We start from the raw sequence: 12,234 nt of genomic DNA on the forward strand, positions 1-12,234 counted from the left end.
CGCCCAATGACCAGGTGGCCATCTAAAGCACCCGCCCAATGACCAGGTGGCTATCCAAAACACCCACCCAAAATTCCCGGAACTCAAACAGAAAAACAAGTCCGAGAAATACCCCGCGCGGGTTCAAACCAACTAATCAGAGTAAGACACCTTGCTCAGGCCATAACCTGCTCCAATCATCTTGCTCCTCAAGCTTTGTGAGTTTCTGTGGTTTTGCCTTTATAAACTGCCTGTACTAGGCATTCAGGGTCCTGTGGCCAACTTCGGACATAGGACCCTAGTGCGCTAGCAATAAATCTCTGCGCTGTGACTTCCGTGTCGAGTGGTCTCTCGCGACGACCCCTGCCCAGGAAGGAATCTAAAAACTAGGTTTCTACAATATCACAGAATGGGTGTTCACCTCCTGCGATATGGGGATTAATACCGTCTTCTCCCCTTCCAGATATCAGGAAGAGTATCACACGGGGGTGTACGGTGTCTGTGATACTGGGAGTAATATCAACCTCTCAGCCATGGAATATTAAGAAGAATATCACAGGGTGGATGTATACCCCCTGCCATATTGGGAGTAATATCAGCCTCTCCTCTCCATGGATATTAGGAACAATATCCCAGGCTGGGTGTACGCCTCCTGCTCTATGGGGAGTCATATCTTCCTCTCCCTTCCAGGATATTAATAACAATATCACAGGGTGTGTGAACACAGCCTGTGATACTGGAATTATTATCATCCTCTCCCCCTCCAGATACTAGGAACCATATCACAGAAGAGCTGTACCCTCCCTGCGATATTGGGAGTAATATACGCTTCTTCTGTGAATATTAGGAGCAATATCACCGGGTGGCTGTCCATTCATTGCTATGTTGGGAGTCATGTCATACTCTACCCCCCTGGATATTAGGATCAGTGTCACAGGGTGAGTGTATACCTACTGCGATATTAAAACTAAGATCATGCTCTCTGTCCCTGGACATTAGGAACAACATCACAGGTAGGTGAACACCCCCTGCAGTATTAGGAGCAATAATATGATTAATTAGTAAACATTAATGATCGATTTTAATAATTATCAGGCTGGTCTAGAACTCTTGACCTCAGGTGATCCGCCCGCCTCAGCCTCCCAAAGTGCTGGAATTACAGGTGTGAGCCACCACGCCCGGCCAACACTTCTTGACATCCCTTTTTGTACCTCAAATTTAGCATGCCGAAAACACACTTTTGATTCCCCCTGCTATAACCCACTCCTCCCATAGTCTTCCCGATCCCAATAACAGCATCTCTAGTCTTCCAGTTACTCAGGCCAAAATCCTTGACATCATCCTTAATACTTCTTTTTCTCTCTCTTGTCATCCAACCCATTTAAACTCTCCTTTCAAAATATGTGCCAGACCTAACCACTCCTCACCTTCCTCATCATTTCCAACCAGGTCCAGCCCTCATCATAGCGCTCTGGGTTACTGCAAAAGCCTCCCAATCGCCAGGCACAGTGGCTCACGCCTGTAATCCCAGCACTTTGGTAGGCCAAGGCAGGTGAATCATCAGAGGTCAGGAGTTCAAGACCAGCCTGGCCAACATGGTGAAACCCCTCTACTAAAAATACAAAAAATTAGCCGAGCATGGTGGTGGGTGCCTGTAATCCCAGCTATCCGGGAGACTGAAGCAGGAGAATCACTTGAACTCAGAAGACAGAGGTTGCAGTGAGCCGAGATCGTGCCATTGCACTCCAGCCTGGGTGACAAGAGCGAAACTCCATCTTAGAAGGTTAAAAAAAAAAAAGCCTCCCAACCCACCTCTCTCCTTCCGCCTTTCACCCTGCCCTGCATTCTACCTTCCTCTCTCAAACATTTCAGAAAAAAAAAAATTATATCCACAGAGAGAGAAAGTACAAATGGGGTGAAATGTTTGGGGAATCTGAGGGAAGAGTATATGGGAATTCTCTGTACTATTTTTGCAACTTTTCCATAAGTCTGGATTATTTCGAATTCAAGAGTTAAACAAAGAAAAAAATAAAAAACACACTATCTCCCTTTGTGAATCCATCCTCTTTCCCCTGGCAACTTAAGGACGCTCTCAACTAACATATCTATTTTTTCATGAACACTAAAAGAACCCTTGCCGAGTTTTGACTTTCTGTGCTTGGCAGTAGAAGAGTGTGTGTGTATGTGTGTGTATTTCATGTATATGTGTGTGTGTATATATATGTGTGGTGTGTATGTATATATAGAGAGGGAGAAATATATATATGAGTATATATATAAATATATACTATATTTACAATGGTAATGTGTATATATATATGTGTGTGTGTGTACATATATATAATACGTACCCCATAGCCTGTCCTTAACCAGTTCTAAACTTAGTCAGAAAAACACACACCTAAGCACAGAATTTCAAAATAATATGATGAATATTTTGATAGAGGGATGTGTTGCTATGGAACACGCTGCTAAGACACAAAATCTCCTAGATGGGGCAATGAATGAACGAAGTTTGCATCTATAGGCACCCCCTCTGATATCCCCTCAAACCTTTATAGTTATATGCATTTGCTTCCGCCAGGACCCCTATTTCATAAGGGTTAGTTCTAGAGTCTAGCAAGTTCCTACTACAGCTGGCACACATATGCCATTCAAAAATCAGTGGTGGAGTGAATGACGAGTTAAGAACCGTTTGTCAGCCAGTGCTCAGTAATACAACATGCACTGGTATGCAAATGATATTTTTGTTGAAAGCAACAGCAGGATCACACATTATCTTTCCAGAGAAAGCAAACCTCAAAAGCTTCTTTACCCTACTAAAGCACATTATAAGAATCTCCCCTTATATAAAAGAAAACCTCCTCATTCGTTATCAATGGCATGTAAACCTAATAAGCCTCCGTCTCTGATGACATCTCTTCCATCCCCAGGGCTAGATAAAGGAGGTTCCGGAAACCATGGCAGTTGTGAAGGTGGCTCCCCGCTCTGACAGTCTTGAACCCTGCATGCGTGGAGGTCACACAGCAGAAGAACAACAGAGGGAAGCATCATCAGACTTCGAATATGTTTGAACCAGAGATAGCAAATAGGCTGCAGCCAACTGAAAACACCAGAGATTCATGGTGGCCACCTGAGAGGTTGTGCTCTTAAAAAACAGAAATAAAAAATAAAAATTAAAAAATTAAGAAAGGAAGGGGTCAAGAATCCATCAGGTCTGACTGAGACGTGTATGAGTGACTAACACCCCGTATGGCAAAAGTACTCCGGTGCGCTTTGGGTACTCACAGCTTCAGCAGTATTCAAAGGCGTGTGCTCCCCTAAGACTAAGCCACGGGAATACCCCCAGCAACACTGCCAGGAGAAACGTCTCCCATGGATTTGGCTAGAAATACAGTTGTCTTTAACAAATTCACACTGAATAAATCCTGACTTATTAGAGCCTGTGAGAATGACATTCTCAATGATAACAGTTATCACTACAATCTCCAAACATCTGCGATCCTGCAGGGAGGAGCTGTGACAGTGCAGGCCACAGGCCACATGTCCAGAATGTTTCCCAGACTGCCTGTTACAGAATAAAAGAAATGAATCCCCCTCCAAGAATGTCTTCACTCACATTTAGCCAGTTGTTCCTTTGTGTGCATCTCTGTGCTAAAATGGCCATTCTTCCCCACAGCCTGAAGTCATATGCTAAAATAAAAGAGACTCACACGAAGTCAGAACCATGCAGATGCAAGGAAACCACCACAAAGGAAATGGGCTGGAGAGTGTGGCCAGGAGGATGGTACTTCCCAGGAAGCAATTATTTCATCTCTGCCCATGAAGCAGGCAGCTGTTATTGTCCCCCAGGCCCACGCCAGCCACTCAAAGTAGGTTCTAACCAAACTACCTCCAACAATCAATATAAATACACCACACAATTGGCTTCTGAAAGGACACCTTGCAACCAACAAGAAACTGTTAGCACAACTTTGACAAACTGTACAACTAAAAACCTTGGAAAGGGATAAACACTGCTACATTTTGACTCAAATACTGCTACGTGGTAGCACCGCAATAATTCACTGAAACAAAAGAATGAATGAGGAATACGTTTATATAGGAATCAGAGGAAGCATGACTAATCATTTAAAGAAATAGGTCAAGAAACTGCTAGGTTCAAATGCTACCGTGAGACACTGTCAGGGCCTTAGGCAAATTCACTTCTCTTGGTCCTGTTTCTAGGTTCATCAAAAACCAGCTTTGGATTAGGGAATCTATTGCTTCCCCAAGTCTTCCTTCTGTGATTCCAGCCCAGATTTTAGGACTGCTCTCCCACTTGGTATATGAACGCACTTTCTATGTATAAAAGCAAGAGTGCATTTCTGTGTTGAATGCGGTTTGGGACCTACTCTATGAGGCAGAATATCATCATGTAACTTTAAACGTGACGACAAGGCGCACTCTAGATAAGGATAACACATAAGATGTGGCCATACACCTGTGCATGCCTGACAGGGAGATGGGGAAGTCTCATTTAATGAAGCCAGGGTGCCTGTTGCACCTGAACATCCTCAGTCCACGTCAAGTTCACAACGTCCTTCTGACATCAAACCACAGGTATCACATACTTTTCCATACTTTCCACCCAAGATTAAAATATGCAGAGCACCGTGATAAAGACACCTCCATTCCCAGCATGTTGGCTTTCATTCCATAGAATTACATACTTTCGGTGCAAAATGGTGACCAGGTTCCAGCGGCAAGCAAGACTGGGCTCAGTGGGGACAGCAGGCCCTGCAGGAGCCACCACTCCTGTCGCCACAGTCTGATGCAGCTGCAGAGAAGCTGTGGCTGAGGCCATTCACTTTGTGAGAGAACCGCACAGGAGGGAAAAGGTAGGGAAGAGGGCAATGTCATGCTTCTGAGCCCAAGCCAAGGAATCGCATCCCCTGTGACTTGCACTTATATGCCCAGATGACCTGAAGTAACTGAAGAATCATAAAAGAAGTGCAAATGCCCTGTCCCACCTTAACTGATGACATTCTACCACAAAAGAAGTGAAAATGACCGGTCCTTGCCTTAAGCGATTATATTATCTTGTGAAATTCCTTTTCCTAGCTCAAAAAGCTCCCACACTGAGCACCTTGTGACCCCCACTCCTGCCCACCAGAGAACAACCCCCCTTTGACTGTAATTTTCCTTTACCTACCCAAATCCTATAAAACGCCCCCACCCTTATCTCCCTTCGCTGACTCTCTTTTTCAGACTCAGCCCGCCTGCACCCAGGTGATTAAAAAGTTTTATTGCTCAAACAAAGCCTGTTTGGTGGTCTCTTCACAGGGACGCGCATGACAGGCAGGTGCAGAGCCAGGGAAGGGCCAGTGATGAGAACAGAAAGGAATGCGTCTCCCTGTACACACACTCGGATTTTATGACAATGTGCGCAGGGGGCTGAACTGGATGCCTGAGAACATTCCTCCAAGTTCTTTTGCTGATTTTCTAAATATTGGTGTAAAATCTGAACTCAGACAAAATTTTTTTAAATCGCTTCAATCAACATCTTTGTCTAGTGCTCAGCATCATATCTACGTGATCATCTATAAAACCAACTTCTGTTCTAAGGCTCACATCTTCCTATTAAGTCCCAGGGATTTTACAAGGGAATGCACCTCTCATTCGCATCAAGAACACACACAACTACTGTTAAAGAAATGATTAAATTGCTTACATAATTTTTTAAACACCCAGATTTGAAATACAACAGAGACAACTTTTTGATAGCTCTGCTTTCCAACTGCGAACTGCGAGTGGAGAAAATAACCTACCATGATTTCTAACCAGTCAACAACCTGTCTTCCCTGGCTGCAGTAGGAGCAATCTTTCTGAGCTCAGGATGAAAAAGAACCCAGCTGGTTAGGGGACAGACAATCATCAGTTCTCAGTGGACTTCCCGGGTCCCAAATCCCCATGTGACAGGTGGAAGTAAACAGCTATCATTGACCAAGCATCTGAATGCTTATCTCACCTCGCCATCTGATTCTCCTGCCATGCAAATTTAAAATTAATAAGCCTGCTATTAGAGAACAGAGTTGGTGCTACATCTGTCTTCCTAAAATTATGGATAATTACCAGCCCACAATGGCTTCTAATCAGATTTGAGTAGTCCCTTAGACAGGAAGCTAAAGTGCCTCAGCCCTAAACTGAGAAGAAAACAGAAACTGGAATGCTCTAGGTTTGATTTTTTCCCCCTTGTTCTAAAGTTGCTGTTCACGAATCTCCTTCTACTGTCTTGTTTATAAAATGTATGAGAAACAGGGAAATTCAAAGACATGATAGAAATGGCCACGTTTTCTAGGTACAAACTTTGTGAACATTATTTTTAGGTGCTGGGCTTTTTCTCCACAAATTGTGAGCCTGGAGTACATTTTCTCCCTCGTGGTTACACATTCAGAGTCAGGGAAAGTGGCTTTAGGAGTAAAGAGGGGAGTGCAGTGAGAAGTGACTGGACACTGAGAAGGACAGACAGGGACTCTACCTTGGTGGCCTACAGCATTCCTGGGCCTCCGACTTTACTTTTCTATCTGTACAAGGGATCTAAAGGCCCGTGATTCTAGGCCATGACAGCTCTTCATACACACATACGCAAACATCACACGCCTGTGTGAAAAGCTGTGACACTTGGCTGATTTCCTGAAGAAGTTATCTTGTATCATTTCTACTCAAGTACTCCACCTCCTTCCAGACAATTATCTGAGGATGATGGGCTATCCCACAGCCATGTGTGTAACCTCTGCTGCTTATGATCCCTGTTCATATAGCATTTTCCAAAAGCATTTGGTGTGAACTGACAGAAGAAAGAAGAATAAGGTTCTTTCAGCCCATTCATTCATTCATTCAACAAATATTGACTATCTATGTGCCAGGCACTGGTGATATAACAGCGAACATATATTTTTGTAGGTAGCGACAGACAACCAAAAAGTATGTTAAAGAGTGATCAATACTGTAGAGGAAAATACACCAGGAAACAGGAAAGAAGAATACCCCTAGCCACCCTACACTGGGGTGACGCTAGTGTTACAAAATGGAAACAGCGGCCGGGGGCGGTGGCTCACATCTGTACTCTCAGTTCTTTGGGAGACTGAGGCAGGCAGATCACCTGAGTTCAGGAGTTCAAGATCAGCCTGACCAACATGACGAAACCTTGTCTCCACTAAAAACATAAAAATTAGCTGGACGTGGTGGCACACACCTGTAATCTCAGTTACTCAGGAAGCTGAGGCACAAGAATCACTTGAACCTGGGAGGCAGAGGTTGGAGTGAACCGAGATCGTGCCACTGCACTCCAGCCTGGGTGACAGAGCAAGACTCTGTCTCAAAAAATGTAATAAAAAAAAATGTAAACAGAGAATAAGATACCGAAAGAAAGAACATGAACGATTAATTGTAACAAAAGCCTTTGTAAGCTGATTCTTTCCTTCCTGGATCCTTGTCCCTTACGAATGGAAAAAGAGGGCGAAGAGGGGGTAGCATCCAAATGATGTTGTAAGATGGCTTCGGGTTTCAGATGTCTGACAGCCATACTCATGTACTTCAAGGAAAAAGCTCTAGCTCTATAAGCAATCTGGGCAATGGTTTAATGATCCTGTAAGATCAGTACCATATTCTCTCATTTTTCATAGATGAGGAAACTGAGGCATAGAAAGGCTAAGTAAATTGTCCATGGTCACGGGTGATTTAGAAACTTTTCTTCAAACTTTCAAAAGTTAACTACTGCCACTATTACACATGGGTTTTTGTTTGTTTGTTTTTGTCTGTTTTGAGACAAGGTCTTGCTCTGACCAGGCTGGAGTGCAGTGGCGTGATGATGGTTCACTGCAGCCTCGACTTCCCGGGCTCAAGTGATTCTCGCACCTCAGCCTCTCCAGTAGCTGGGATTACAGGCATGAGCCACCACACCTGGCTAATATTTTAATTTTTATTTTTTGTAGGGATGGGCTTTCACCATGTTGCCCAGACTGGTTCCAAACTCTGGGCTCAAGAGATCCTCCCAGGTTGGCCTCCCAAAGTGCTGGGATTCCAGGTGTAAGCCACTGTGCACAGCCCTACACATGTGACTTATACAAAGTCAGAGCAGTGAGCAGGAAGAGAACAGAGACTTCAGCGAGTCTCCTGGCTGTGGCAACGCCGTATCCCTCCTCCATACCGTAATGTGTCTACACCCACCAAGCTCCTAGACGTTGAAGGCAGGCCAGCTCAGAGACGAAACAGCAGTCAAGAAAGAGAAGATGCAGACACGCGTCTTGATTTCAGCTCGAGCGTGCCTCTCTGCCCTGCAGCTGCACAGGCAGAAACCAGGGACCGTGAGTCTGAGGCAGTGTGTTCGGTTCATGGCAGGTAATCTTTTGGGAGACCATTCCATACAATTAGTGTTACACTTCTCAAAAAGGAAGTGTGAGTTTTATAGAAAAATCGATTCCATTTGGGAGAAAGGCCTAATAAAACCACAAAAGGATAACACATTCATACAACAACAAATTCAATTCATCTGTCACAAACTGAAATCCCAAAGCCATCTGGGCACACAGCTGTTTTTTCTGAGCTGAAATTCAACTCCAGTTGAGAAACAGGTCAACTTTTCTAAAAAGATTTCTTTTTCACATGCCTTCAATAAAAATTCCTTTCCCTCACTTGTCATTTTCCAGATTTAATGACTCTGTTGGCCTTTCTCTCATTTAGGCCGTGAACACTGACTGCATGTCTACTATGGCCAGGACTCCAAGGGAGGCACCCTAGGGAACACAGATGACCGCAGCACAGCGACAACCTCAAGGAGCACACACGGGGAAGGCAAGATGATACAATCGAAGACTTCACACAGAAAAGAACTTGGCATCCATACCCCGTCCCATTTCTAGAAAACAACGATGCTCACTTAGGAACATTTACCGAACAGCCTGCAGTGTGGAGGCAGCACGAGGGGGCTCCATGCGGGGAAGAGCACCTTCAGAAGGGGGCGTGCAAGCAACGTGGAGGCAGGAGATGCCCCCACGCACAAGGACCAGCCTGAGGGCCTGCAGAAATGCCCATGCATCTGGGAAGAGGGAGAGAGGACAAGATACTTAAATGCTCCAAAATGAATAAAAGCCTCCCAAGAACCTCCCCCGAAATGGGGCAGGGATTTACAAAAGACCAAACCGAACGTGTGCCGTTACCTGAGCATAGCGCCACCAGAGCGAGCTATCAAGGAAGAAACAGGGTCACTAGAAGCCTGAGCCTCTACTCCCAGCTCTGCGACTCATTCACCCTATGACCTTGGTGAAGGCTCTTAGCTTCTGTGAACCACAAGAGAATCATGGGAAAACATAAGATATGAAAACTGCTCTGCCTTTTTCACAGAACTGCTGAGGGAATGAAATCAGATAATGGATTTTAAAATTCTCTGTGAATTACAAAGCAAAATGCAAACATACGAAATCATTCCTACCATTAATAACAGCACTATCAAATTAAGAACAGAGTTAAGACCACTGCATTTTCCACCCCCCAACTCCCAAGAGAAATAGTGAGACCAGCCGATGTATTTGGGCAACCCCAGTATCTAGGCTTTGAGAGCCTCACATCGCTCATGAACTCTGACAGTATCACTCCAGCCCAGTGCTCATTAAGTTCTCCAAGACAGCCAACTGACAGAAAATACTACAGCTTTTTCAGCTGGGCTTGAAGCCCTCCAAGTTCACAGCACAGCTAAACAATGAAGAAGAGGTTTTCTGCCACTAGACTCAAAACCTGGCTTTTGTAGATTCCCACAGAAAGAACATTCAAGGCCAGGCGTGGCAGCTCATGCCTGTAATCCCAGCAATTTGGGAAGCCGAGGCAGGAGGATCACCTGAGGTCAGAAGTTCAAGAACAGCCTGGCCAATATGGCAAAGCCCCATGTGTACTAAAACTACAAAAATTAGCCGGGCATGCTGGCGGGCACCTGTAATCCCAGCTACTCGGGAGGCTGAGGCAGGAAACTCACTTGAACTCAGGAGGCCGAGGTAGCAGTAAGCTGAGGTCACGCCACTGCACTCTAGACTGGATGACAAGAGGGAAACCCCATCTCAAAAAAAAAAAAAAAGAAAAAAAGAGCATTCTTTTTTGCTGATGTTAAATTTCCTGTGCTTAACACAGAGAAATCATACAACACTGAAATCCTGAAAAACATATCATAAAAAGCATTTAGTGACTGAAAAGACATTCAATATAACCTGCAACAGTGAGTTCCCCTCCTCTTTCCAGTCAGCTCCACTAACGCTGTGACCCTTAACAATGCTTCCACTACCACAGAGGAAAATTAATAGAACCGCTTACCCCTCTCAGCTGACAGCTAAACCACTGTTTCTCCCTGGGCTCACTAAAGATGACCTTTACTCAAAACCAGGCTGCAACGACCCTGTAGATGTTGACTAACAATTTCAAAATTCCCATATTCTTTGTCCACTCCTAAGGAAGATGAACTGAAGCCAGGTGTCTCCAAGTCAGAACTAACAGAGGCCTTAAACATCAGATGGCCCATTCCCTTCTTTGACAACCGGGGGATCTAAAGCTGAGCTTATGGAAGAAAACAGCCTGTTTAGTAACAAAGTGAAAACTAAACCCTAGTCACCCAACCTCTGGTCCGGAACTCCTGCGACAATCCACCGCCCATACAGGATGAGTCTCCCTAACCAGAAACTCCAAAATCCACAACTTTTGAGTGCCGACGTGACACTCAACGAAATGTTCATTGGAACAGCTCAGACTATGGATTTTTGAATTCAGGAGGCTCAACCAGCAAGTATAGTACAAATATTCAAAAATCCAAAAATATTAAAAAATCTGAGACACTTCTGGTTCCAAGCAGTTTGGATGAGGGATATTCAACCTGCATTTTTTTTTTCTCTCTAATGAAGGAAATTAAAAACGAGGCCCGAGCAAAGTCATTCAATCCATACTAAAGTCATTCAATAGTTTAATTAGTACCCATTTAAAGTTAAGTGCTACCCGCAGATATTTAAAAGGATGAATACTTACATGCCTATAATCTCAGAACTTTGGAAGGCCGAGGCGGGAGGATCACCTGATGTCAGGAGTCCAAGACCAACCCGGCCAGCATGGTGAAACTCCATCTCTACTATAAATGCAAAAATTAGCCGGGCATGGTGGCGCACACCTGTTATGCCAGCTACTCGGGAGGCTGAGGCATGAGAATCGCTTGAACCTGGGGGGAGCACGTTGCAGTGAGCCGAGATCACACCACTGTACTCCAACCTGGACCACAGAGCAAGACTCTATCTCAAAAAAAAAAAGAAAGAAAGAAAGAAAATTTAAATTGTGTTTTCACATGGAGCCCATGTTCCCAGAACACAAGCCCTGCTCTATGCTCCAAGGGCACACAGGGTGCCCCTTTATCTTAATGCTCACCATATTCCATGGCAGCCATTGGCACGTGTCTGTCCATCACACTAGACTTCCTGTGCATGAGGCAGGGATCACATATTATTACCTTTCTGTCCCCAATGTCTGGCCTAGAAGACACTCAGTAAATGATTCCTGAACTAAGTCAGTTACTAAGATATGTTAAACTTGTATTAACAAAATTGATTTAATAAGTTTGCCAATGCAGCGCTCATACCACTCAGCTTAAATCTCAACCTGCGGATTTATCTTGTGTTCTGCTAGATTATCACCTATTAACATTCAGGAGGCACCTAGTATATGCTAGGCATTACTAATTGCTGGGGACCTAGTAGTGACAAAACAACATTCCTTGTTCAAAGGCAAGTTCTAGTATAAAGAGGAATAGAAGGAACAGGCTAGATTGATGAGAGAGCTAAGAAAAGGACAGGCTGCCATGGGAAGCACCTGGTCTTGTCTGGATGGTACACAGTTAACAAAGTCTGAGTGCTTCATATAGCATAAGATCATCTCCTCCAAATCAGCGAATGAAGCTTTGATTCCCCAGTACCAGAAGTCACCATAAAGGTGTGCATAGCCCCAAGCTTAGAGTAGGAAGTGAAACCAAAAAACAAACAAAGCTCCAAGTTCCAGAGGAAACGGTCCAATTATGAAATCCTCTGGCTACGTTCAATTGAAATTCAAGGTATTCAAGAGGCCAATATTTAAGTGATAAATTCACCCAACCGCTTAAAACTAAAGTAGTCTTTGATTCAAGGGGTAAAGGTATAGTACCTTTTACAAATTTATTAGCTCTTAATATTTACATTTAAATATGATGATGATGGT

The 12,234-nt window shown here is 44.2% G+C and overlaps 1 pseudogene; it reads right to left on the bottom strand.

The window, feature by feature from the left end:
- The window catches only part of LOC119620519 (SH3 domain and tetratricopeptide repeat-containing protein 1-like), a 28,561-nt pseudogene extending 17,130 nt beyond the window's left edge, over positions 1–11,431 (bottom strand).
- Between the last annotated feature and the right edge of the window lie 803 nt (positions 11,432–12,234).

The sequence above is a fragment of the Chlorocebus sabaeus genome, chromosome 8 (genome assembly GCF_047675955.1).
Source record: "Chlorocebus sabaeus isolate Y175 chromosome 8, mChlSab1.0.hap1, whole genome shotgun sequence".
Lineage (NCBI taxonomy): Eukaryota > Metazoa > Chordata > Mammalia > Primates > Cercopithecidae > Chlorocebus > Chlorocebus sabaeus.